The 9,051-nt window shown below is 37.9% G+C and overlaps 1 long non-coding RNA gene across 1 annotated transcript in view; it reads left to right on the forward strand.

Annotated features, from left to right (window-relative positions):
• Positions 1-8,797, forward strand: part of LOC122227543 — a 43,416-nt gene extending 34,619 nt beyond the window's left edge. Inside the window, exon 3 of the long non-coding RNA XR_006206123.1 lies at positions 8,550-8,797. This is a non-coding gene — a long non-coding RNA (uncharacterized LOC122227543). The remainder of the gene's footprint in view (positions 1-8,549) is intronic.
• The last annotated feature ends 254 nt before the right edge of the window (positions 8,798-9,051 follow it).

The raw sequence follows: 9,051 nt of genomic DNA on the forward strand, positions 1-9,051 counted from the left end.
AAGAAAAAACAGTTAATTCCCAGTTTTTGTGCTTGGCAACTCTGTAGATACTGGTGTTCTGTACTGAGGTATGGGTAGAGGAGGGGAAGATATTGACAGTATAGTAAATGTATTGAGAAATAAGGACTTGATGCCCAGAAAGCAGATGGACATTTAGGTCTGGCACATGGGTGGTCATGTGGAGTATGCGTTTAGTGATAGGCACAAACACACCACAAGAGTTTAGTCACCAGCACAGGAAAAAAAATAATGATGGCCAAAGTAGGGCTGAAGGATTTAGAAGTAACATATTCTAGATGTATTCAGGAAGTAAATTGCTTTTTTCCCTTCATTCTCCAACCATTCAAACATTATTCACTAACCCAAGACTATGTTAGTTGCTTTTATGAAATGGGTAATCGCAAGTCTGAAAATTTTGGATGGTGAAGACTTTGGCCTCTGCTAATATCTTTTTGCATTCTGATATTTAGAACCTTTTTAGAGTTCATGCAAGAAACAGAGCAAAACCTTCTCATTTTATAGGCACAATTGAGTATTTGACCCAAATTGCGTAGCTAATTGGCCTCCAAACTAGAATTAGAAGTCCTTCTAATACTGCACCTTTTCACTACCTTCTGCTACCACTGACCTCTCAACTTCATGTTTACTTGTATTTAAAACAGCCTTCTAGAAATCTACAGAACATCAAGAAACCACACTTTGAGCAATCCATCCTTATCCCCAAGGGTACATTAGAGCTCAAATCATGAAATTAATAGTTATTTGCTTACCCAGGATCAATATATTCCCTGGCTAAGATGAGTGATTGATTTTGGAGATGACATAAAAGAGATCTGGAGTGAGTGCTGCTGAGTGATGCTGACAGATTAGAAAGTGAGGCTGGGGAGGGTGAGACCCACAGTAGAACAGGTGAAAGAGGCCTGCTTCAACCAGGCCAGTCCTTAAACTTGCAACACGGTTTGCTCCAGGGAAGAGTGGAGACATGGAATGAATAACTGAGCCCTTGTAATTAAGAACCTTGAGTTTGGAAATTTTCAGGAAACCTGATTTCCTAATCTGAGTCCCCACATTCTAGGTGTCCTCTGATTTTGGATCAACATCTTCATCAAACAATTAAACAAAAATTTTTTTAATGTTTATTTTTGAGAGAGAGAGAACACGAGCAGGGGAAGGGCAGAGAGAGAGACACAAACATACACACAGAATCCAAAGCAGGCTTCAGGCTCTTAGCTGTCAGCACAGAGCCTGATGCAGGGCTCGAACACATGAACAGTGAGATCATGGCATGAGCTTCAGCTGGACACAACCAACTGAGCCACCCAGGTGCCCCTCATCAAACAATTTTTAATTGATTAACCTTATGTGTATGTCCCAAGTTGGAAGTAGACATCCACTGAAGAATCCGATGTTCCAAAGGAAAATCCATAATCAAAAGGGCAAAATGGCCCTAGTTTAGGGTTAAAACAACACAATGTATATAGGTTATCAAAATCCCTAAAACAGTTCAGATTTACTCAAATTATTATTTTATCATGAAATGAGAAAATGAAAGAGCCATGCTAATACAATCAATCTAAATTGAGATGCTGTATTCTTTATGAGCCACTTCTCCTTTCAAACTATGTCAAGAACAAGTGTTCACTAAGTGCATTTCTTTTAGAAGTTGTCTTAATGTGGAAGTAAAATACTGTATACACTCACTATTTCCATGGTAACTATTTTCTTACTAAATGGAAATAGCATAATCAACATTTAAAACCTTCTATTTTCTGAAATGTTCCTGTTGTGTGAATGTGTTTTATGTGTAAGTTACATCCAGTGTCTTCATTTTTTATTTTCTTCTGTTAATTCTGTTTATTTTCTTCTGTTAGGGCACCTGGGTGGCTCACGTTACCAGGTGGCTCTGTTAAGCATCTGACTTGATTTTGGCTCAGGTCATGATCTCAAGGTTCATGAGATCGAGCCCCATGTTGGCCTCCATACTGATGGCATGGAGCCTCTCAGCCTCTCTCCATCTCTCTGTGACCTTTCCCCACTCATGCTCTCTCTTTCTCTTGCAAAATAAATTAACTTTTAAAAAAAAAAAGTAATTTTGTTAAATTTCGTGACTATGTATAGGAAAAATAATGTACTGTATCTGTTTATAAGATATAATCCTTTAATATTTGAATATTTTGATATAAAAAGTGGCCAACTTCTTTTCTCAAAGTGTTGAGAATCCAGAACTTTGAAAAAGGTAATTCAGTGAGTATATGTCCTAGATGTGTTTGGTAAACACTATAAGAAATGCTTTGTCTGTGTTGAAGAATAATTTTTAGAAACAGATGAAATAGTATCTCTCATATAGATATGAAAATTAATACATTAAAAAATTTATTTTACTCATTATAAAACAAACAGGTCAGGGGCACCTGGGTGGCTCAGTCGGTTAAGCGACTGACTTCAGCTGAGGTCATGATCTCGCTGTCTGTGAGTTCAGGCCCCGAGTTGGGCTCTGTGCTGACAGCTCAGAGCCTGGAGCGTGTTTCAGAGTCTGTGTCTCCCTGTCTTTGACTCTCCCCCATTCATGCTCTGTCTCTGTCTCAAAAAAAAATAAACGTTAAAAAAAATTAAAAATAAAAGAAACAGGTCATAAAGGGTCTCTCTGTAACCAAACTTTGATCAAGTTCCCCTGAGCCCTATTCTCAGCCAGGCCTCAGACTCCGCCCTCATCCTTCCTGCCCCAGTATCTTCTAGTTCCCAGTGTTGCCCTGGGGCTAATTGTTCCTTCTAGGTTTTTTTTGTCTTTTGCAGTCAGTTAGGCATCACCTTTCTCTGCTCTGCAAAGTTGGTTATCACCTGTCCATCTCTTTCTGACTTTCAAAATTTGATTCACACCTCCAACCAGCAGTCCACTTTCATGTTCTTTTTGTCCCTATGGTTCATTCCCGTGGTTCATTCCTTTATTGTCATTCAGTGGGGCTTTGAGAAGAAACAGATATAAATAAATGTTTGCATTCAATTCACCATGTTTAAATAGCTTGTTGATTGGTCAGTACTCTCTCTATTTTTTTTAATGTTTTTAACTTTATTTTGAGAGAGAGAGAGAAAGTGCATGTGTGATTCGCCAGTGGTGGGGAGAGGCAGAGGGAGGAAAGAATCCAAGCAACTTCCACTGCTGTCAGGGCAAAGCCCCATGGAGGCTTGAACTCATGAAGCCTTGAGATCATGACCTGAGCAGAAATCAGTAGTCAGACGCTTAATCCACTCAGCCACCAGGTGCCCCAGTACTCTACATTTTACCGCCTCAATCTTTTTTCTGTCCCACATTTTGCAAATTTACTCTCGATCTGATATTTACTAATATTGAATATAATGTTTTCTGAGGTACAGAGAGCTTGTTTTAATGTAGCAAGACCCACGAATCTTCTTCACAGTAATACTTTAAAAAGCCCTTTCCACATCAAAGTCAGGTAAGTATTTACCTAGAGTGATTTCTAGTTCACTTAAAAGTTGATTGGTTTGTTTTTAACTTAACTAGTGCTTGGTTTCCGGTGAGTTATTTCAGAATGGTTATTTGTGTTTTGTTTTGTTTTGAACTTGCAATGTACTACAGTCTTAAGTTGCTAGACACTACACTTTTATACTTAAAAATCACTTGCAATACAAATAACACCACCCCCCAAAATGGAACACTTTCCAGAACCTGTAGACTGAGGAAATTGTGAGGTTCACACCTCGTTCTAACCTGTACTCTCATTCCAAAGAAAATGCCAACCTATTGCTAAGTATAAAACTTACAATAAGCTTCTAATTTTTCTTGTGATGAATGCATTAATGTTTTTCTTTAACATCTAAAGTTGCCAACTGAAGAGACTTTACAGCCTCAAAATCACTTTCAATTCAAAGAGAATTAAATGCCAGCCCTAAAATACTTGAAAGCTGTTATGAGTAGAATGGGCAGTTCCCAGTTGCCAGAAATAATTCTGTCCCCCGATTTTTTTCAGAAAGGGGCACTAAATGAATACATAGAGTATATGATTAAATTTTTGTTAGATAATAACACCCCCCCCCCCAAATAGCTGAAAGAATGTAAACAAAAACTTTCTTTCTAGAATGTAAACAAAAACTTTCTCTACTCACAATATTTCTGACATCAAATGTGTGTTTTTCTCTCACATCAAGCAATTTCCCAGCTGGTCACACAGTGGGTATCCTACAACCCAATTCTGACACTAACTTCCTGGAGTTAAAACAGACCCCACAAGTTAAGGGCTTGGTCCCAAAATATTACCTTCTACTTTATTATTTTATTTTATTTTATTTTATTTTATTTTATTTTATTTTATTTTATTTATTTTATTTTTAATTTTTTTAAACGTTTATTTTACTTTTGAGACAGAGACAGAGCATGAATGGGGGAGGGTCAGAGAGAGAGGGAGACAGAATCGGAAGCAGGCTCCAGGCTCTGAGCCATCAGCCCAGAGCCCGACGCAGGGCTCAAACTCACAGACCGTGAGATCGTGACCTGGGCTGAAGTCGGACGCTTAACCGACTGAGCCACCCAGGCACCCCTTACCTTCTACTTTAGATGCCAGTCACAAGTCCAGATTGCCACCTGCACTGCTGATCAATGGGCTATAAATGGAAGATTTCTACAGCCCCCTCTTGGGTTCAATAATATGATATAACTGCTCACAGACCTCAGGGAAACATTTACTTATGTTACCTCTTTATTATAAAGCATACAGGGGTGCCAGGGTGGCTCAGTCGGTTAAGTGACTGACTCTTGGTTTCAGTTCAGGTCATGATCTCATGATTCATGAGTTCGAGCCCCACACCGCGCTCTGCACTGATAGCTGCAGAGCCTACCGGGGGTTCTCTGTCTCCCTGTCTCTATATCTTTCCCCCACTGTCTATTTCTGTCAAAAATAAATAACCATTAAAAAAAAAAAATAAAGCATACAGATGAACAGCTAGATAGAGACACCTAGGGAGAGGACCAGAAAGATTCTGAGTGTAAGAGTTTCTGTCCCATGCACTTTTGGGTGCATCACCTTCCTGGCACATATGGATACTTTCACCAACTTGGAAGCTCTACAAACCCTACTGTTTAAGGTTTTTATGGCGTCTTCATTACATATGCATGATTGATAAAGTAATTGGCCAGTGGTGATTATGTCGGTCTCTGTCCCCTCTCCCTCTCCTGGAGGTTGGTGAGTGGGGTTCAAAATTCCAACCCTCTAATTACATGGTTGGTTCCTGAAACCAGTCCTCATCCTCCAAAAATCACCCCATTAACCTAAACTCAGGTATAATTGCAAGGCTTGTACTATGAATAACAAAAAATTCTCCTCTTATCCTTATCTCTTAGAAAATTAGAAGGGTTGGGGGAGCTCTGTGCCAAGAATCAAGGACAAGACCAAATATGTATCTCATTATATCACAGTATCATGGGATGTGAAACAAACATTTAGTTGAAACAACTGTAAAAGGCACAATGAAAACATGTCAGAGACTACTTCAACTAAGGACACTTGACTACTTAATTACTCATGCATGAATGAAACAAACCCTTCAAATCTTTTCTAGAAGAAAAATCTTTTAATGATCTTATTGGGGACTAGTAAATCATTGGAGATAGGAGGAGAAGCATGCTTCACACCCATTTGAAACATCCCAGAACTATGCATGCACTCTGAAAAGTTGATGGGCACTAAGATAAAGGGAGGAAAACACTAGAACAGTTTTCCCAAGACAACTAAGGTTTGGATGCTTATCAGGTAGTACCCCTACAATAGATTAAAAGAGTAACAGCGCAAGTTAGCAAAAGTAAAGAGAAGACAACAATGCTATGATATTGCTTCCCCAAATCACCGGTTTATTCTTGAACTAAAACCTAACTATCAAGTGAAGTAACAGTGAGCAGGAAGACCAGAGGGATTGACATGCAAATAAGCACTCCAGGCAACCCACACTGAATTCTGCACCGGGGAGGAATGTTTGGGGTGTTCATTTACATGTTGGTTACCAGAAAGTATTTTCAGTTCACAGTCATTTTAAAGCTCTCCTTGTCAGAGCCTGGGAACAAACTCAAGTGTCTGAACAAAAGTGACCAGGCAATGAGTTCCCTTCTGTAACTCAGAGGAAGACAATGTCTTCCATTGGGAACATAAATATTCTCCTTAGATGTTTATCATGCAAACGGAGCAGAGGCTACCCATTAGTGTGAATATCTCCTGTTGAAGGAAAGATCTCTGACCACAGAGATCTGAGAGAGACCACAAAGATTGACCTCTTTTCTGCCTTGATCTCTGAATTCTGATGTCCTGGAGGGCCCAGCTCAGCGTCTCTTCTCAGAAAGAGTAATATCTCACTCTTCCATTAATTACTGCATCTGCTTCCTATTTATAAAGGGTGCACTTTGAGAAAAGAAATGTTTCTTTCTTTAGTCCACAGCAGTATTTATTGCTTCGGAGGAATTCCAGTCTTACCCTTTGGCAAGCTCGAAGCTCTCGATTTAAAGGGGCAAAACAAATGCATTTGCTCTCCTTCATATGAAAAGGCTGTTGTTAACAGGACTCTGTCTCTCAAGTGTAGCCATTTCAATTATTTTAAAACAAACAAAATATAAGCAAGAAAGGATCATCTTAAAGTCTGGAATCCACCTGAGAAATTTCTTTCCCGCAGCGTCTTTGTAATCAGCCCAATTCAATCAATGTCCATGATCATTGTTCTTTAAGTGCCCACTAGGGGTGAGCTGCTCTAGTTGGGGTTCAGAGTACTCACTTCTAGACTCTGGCCTCCAACACTTAGCAGAAAAAAAATACAAGGCGGGTCCATACAATAATGTGCATTAAACACTTCCTAGACCTCATAAGTTGGATACAGCATTCTCCTTAAGGACAGAGCACCAGAAGAACAATAGGTGAATAAAGATGTAATCCAGGATGATGTGCTTATAAATAAAATAAAACAGGGGCAATGATAACATCTCTTTTCTTTGTACCAGGGGAATGCTTTATAATAATAGCCAGATTTTGGCAATGAATACAAATGAGCTAGAAGGGCCTTCAACTGTTGGTGTCTCTTCAGCATGTACCAGGCTAGTTCTTCAGAAATGTGTTCTTAAGAGTGAGATAATTATTTTAGATACACTGGTATAACGGACTTCATCAGTCTTATTGACAAAGTTCATTTCAATGTGCATCTATTACAAGCAATACTCAGAGGATCCTCTGGAGGTAAATTCTAGCCACTTTCACCAGTGACACTCAAAACATTTCTCGACTTCACAACCAAGGACTATGGAAAGAAAATACATAGATCACACAATGATAGTTTATGTATGACAAACTGCAAATAGCCACCTCCTTAAGGAATGTCTAGATATGTATCCGTTGCCTTTAATCCCACCTAACTCATTTCGGTATATTAGTTCCGCTCCACACAAGAGCAATGCAAACATTTTTTTAAGCCTGCACATCTTCTCCCACTCCTAGAAGCCAGTGTGCAAATATTTAACATTTATCTCATATTTCTTATCATCAAAGCACCTTCTATCATATGAGAGAAATACATTTTAGATTTACTCACTATATAAATGAAAACATAGAGACAAAGAAAAAATAACTTAGACTATGCATAAGGTCTATGACATAGCTGATATCTGAATTCAGAATTTCTAAGATACCTTCTCATAAACATAGGTGTAGCACATAGAAGTCTTGGCGAATTAGAGTCATAGAATGAGTACTGCCTACTCAGTGGAAGTGTGTGTCTTATAAATGTCTTTTCAGTATCTTTTCCGAGAAGTCATTTGTTTCTATATTCTTCACCAAATGGCCTGAATAGAATAATTAATGGCATAATTACTTAAGATCTTTGAAACAGTTGAAGAGAATCTGATGAATGGATTAAAAATTCTATCCTTTTTATGAGTATCATTACTATAAATCTGGTTATATGTGGAGTTTTTTGAGCATTATTAATCATTCTTAAATGCTAAGACAGAAGATTTAGACTTTTCTTTTAAAGTTATCTCTTTGTGTTTAGCAGGCCACAAAAAACTACTGAAATATTCATTATATTTGTAATTACTTAGTAACCGTCAACATACTGAGTTATTTCAAATCATAATTCTTGGAGACCAGTTGTTTTCCAAAAGAAAATCTTATCCTGAGATAATGATCATTTAATTTTAGTACGAAATCAGCTTCTTTCTTAAGGCGAAATCCAGTCTAAAGCCACTGTGATTTTGAACTCTAGAGAGAAATCAATCCCAATTGAAAACTGCCCTCTTCTGTACAATCTTATTTTGTAGGGAATACATCTTAAGTTTATAGGTTGATTGGAAAACAAGGTGTTTACACAAGACCTAGGACAGATACTAGAACCAAAATGAGGCAAAAAGATGGGGTTTACACTCATATATTAAATAATGGTGGACTTTGGCTGTCTTTTTTCCTAATTCAAAAATTTAAATACATTTCACTTCAACATTGACCAAAATAACATAATCATTTTTCTCTCATTTTATTTTGGCTCCCTATCATTGCCAATATTTCTAGGTCTGACAAGAAACAAGACTTCAGAGACAAATTACAGAACAGCAGAAGAAATAAGATGGTTGTGAATCCCAGAGAAAGGATCAGAGTTGAATGACATGAAGAGATGCAGTTGGGAGAGAAACAAAAGTGAACAAAACAAAGGGAAATGTCTTAATCAGAACATACCTAGAAATGTAATTATTAAATACAGAAAGGTGTCACAGGGTCTAGGGAACAATCTTAATGAATATTCACAGAGTGCAAACCAAGCTATTGTCAGATATAAAAACACAAGTCTGATTCTCTAATCTCTTCCAGGTTATAATAGTTAATATACTTATGAAAATGAATCAATCCTTCTTATATATTTGATATAAAACTCCTTAAATGTAAGACGAAATACAGTAGTCCTCCACTTACCCATGGTTTTGATTTCTACGGTTTCAGTTACCTTCAGTCTGGAAGTAAGTGAACCTCCTTCTGACTATCCTCAGAAGGTCAGTAGTAGCCTAACACATTGTCA

The sequence above is a fragment of the Panthera leo genome, chromosome A1, assembly GCF_018350215.1.
Source record: "Panthera leo isolate Ple1 chromosome A1, P.leo_Ple1_pat1.1, whole genome shotgun sequence".
NCBI lineage: Eukaryota > Metazoa > Chordata > Mammalia > Carnivora > Felidae > Panthera > Panthera leo.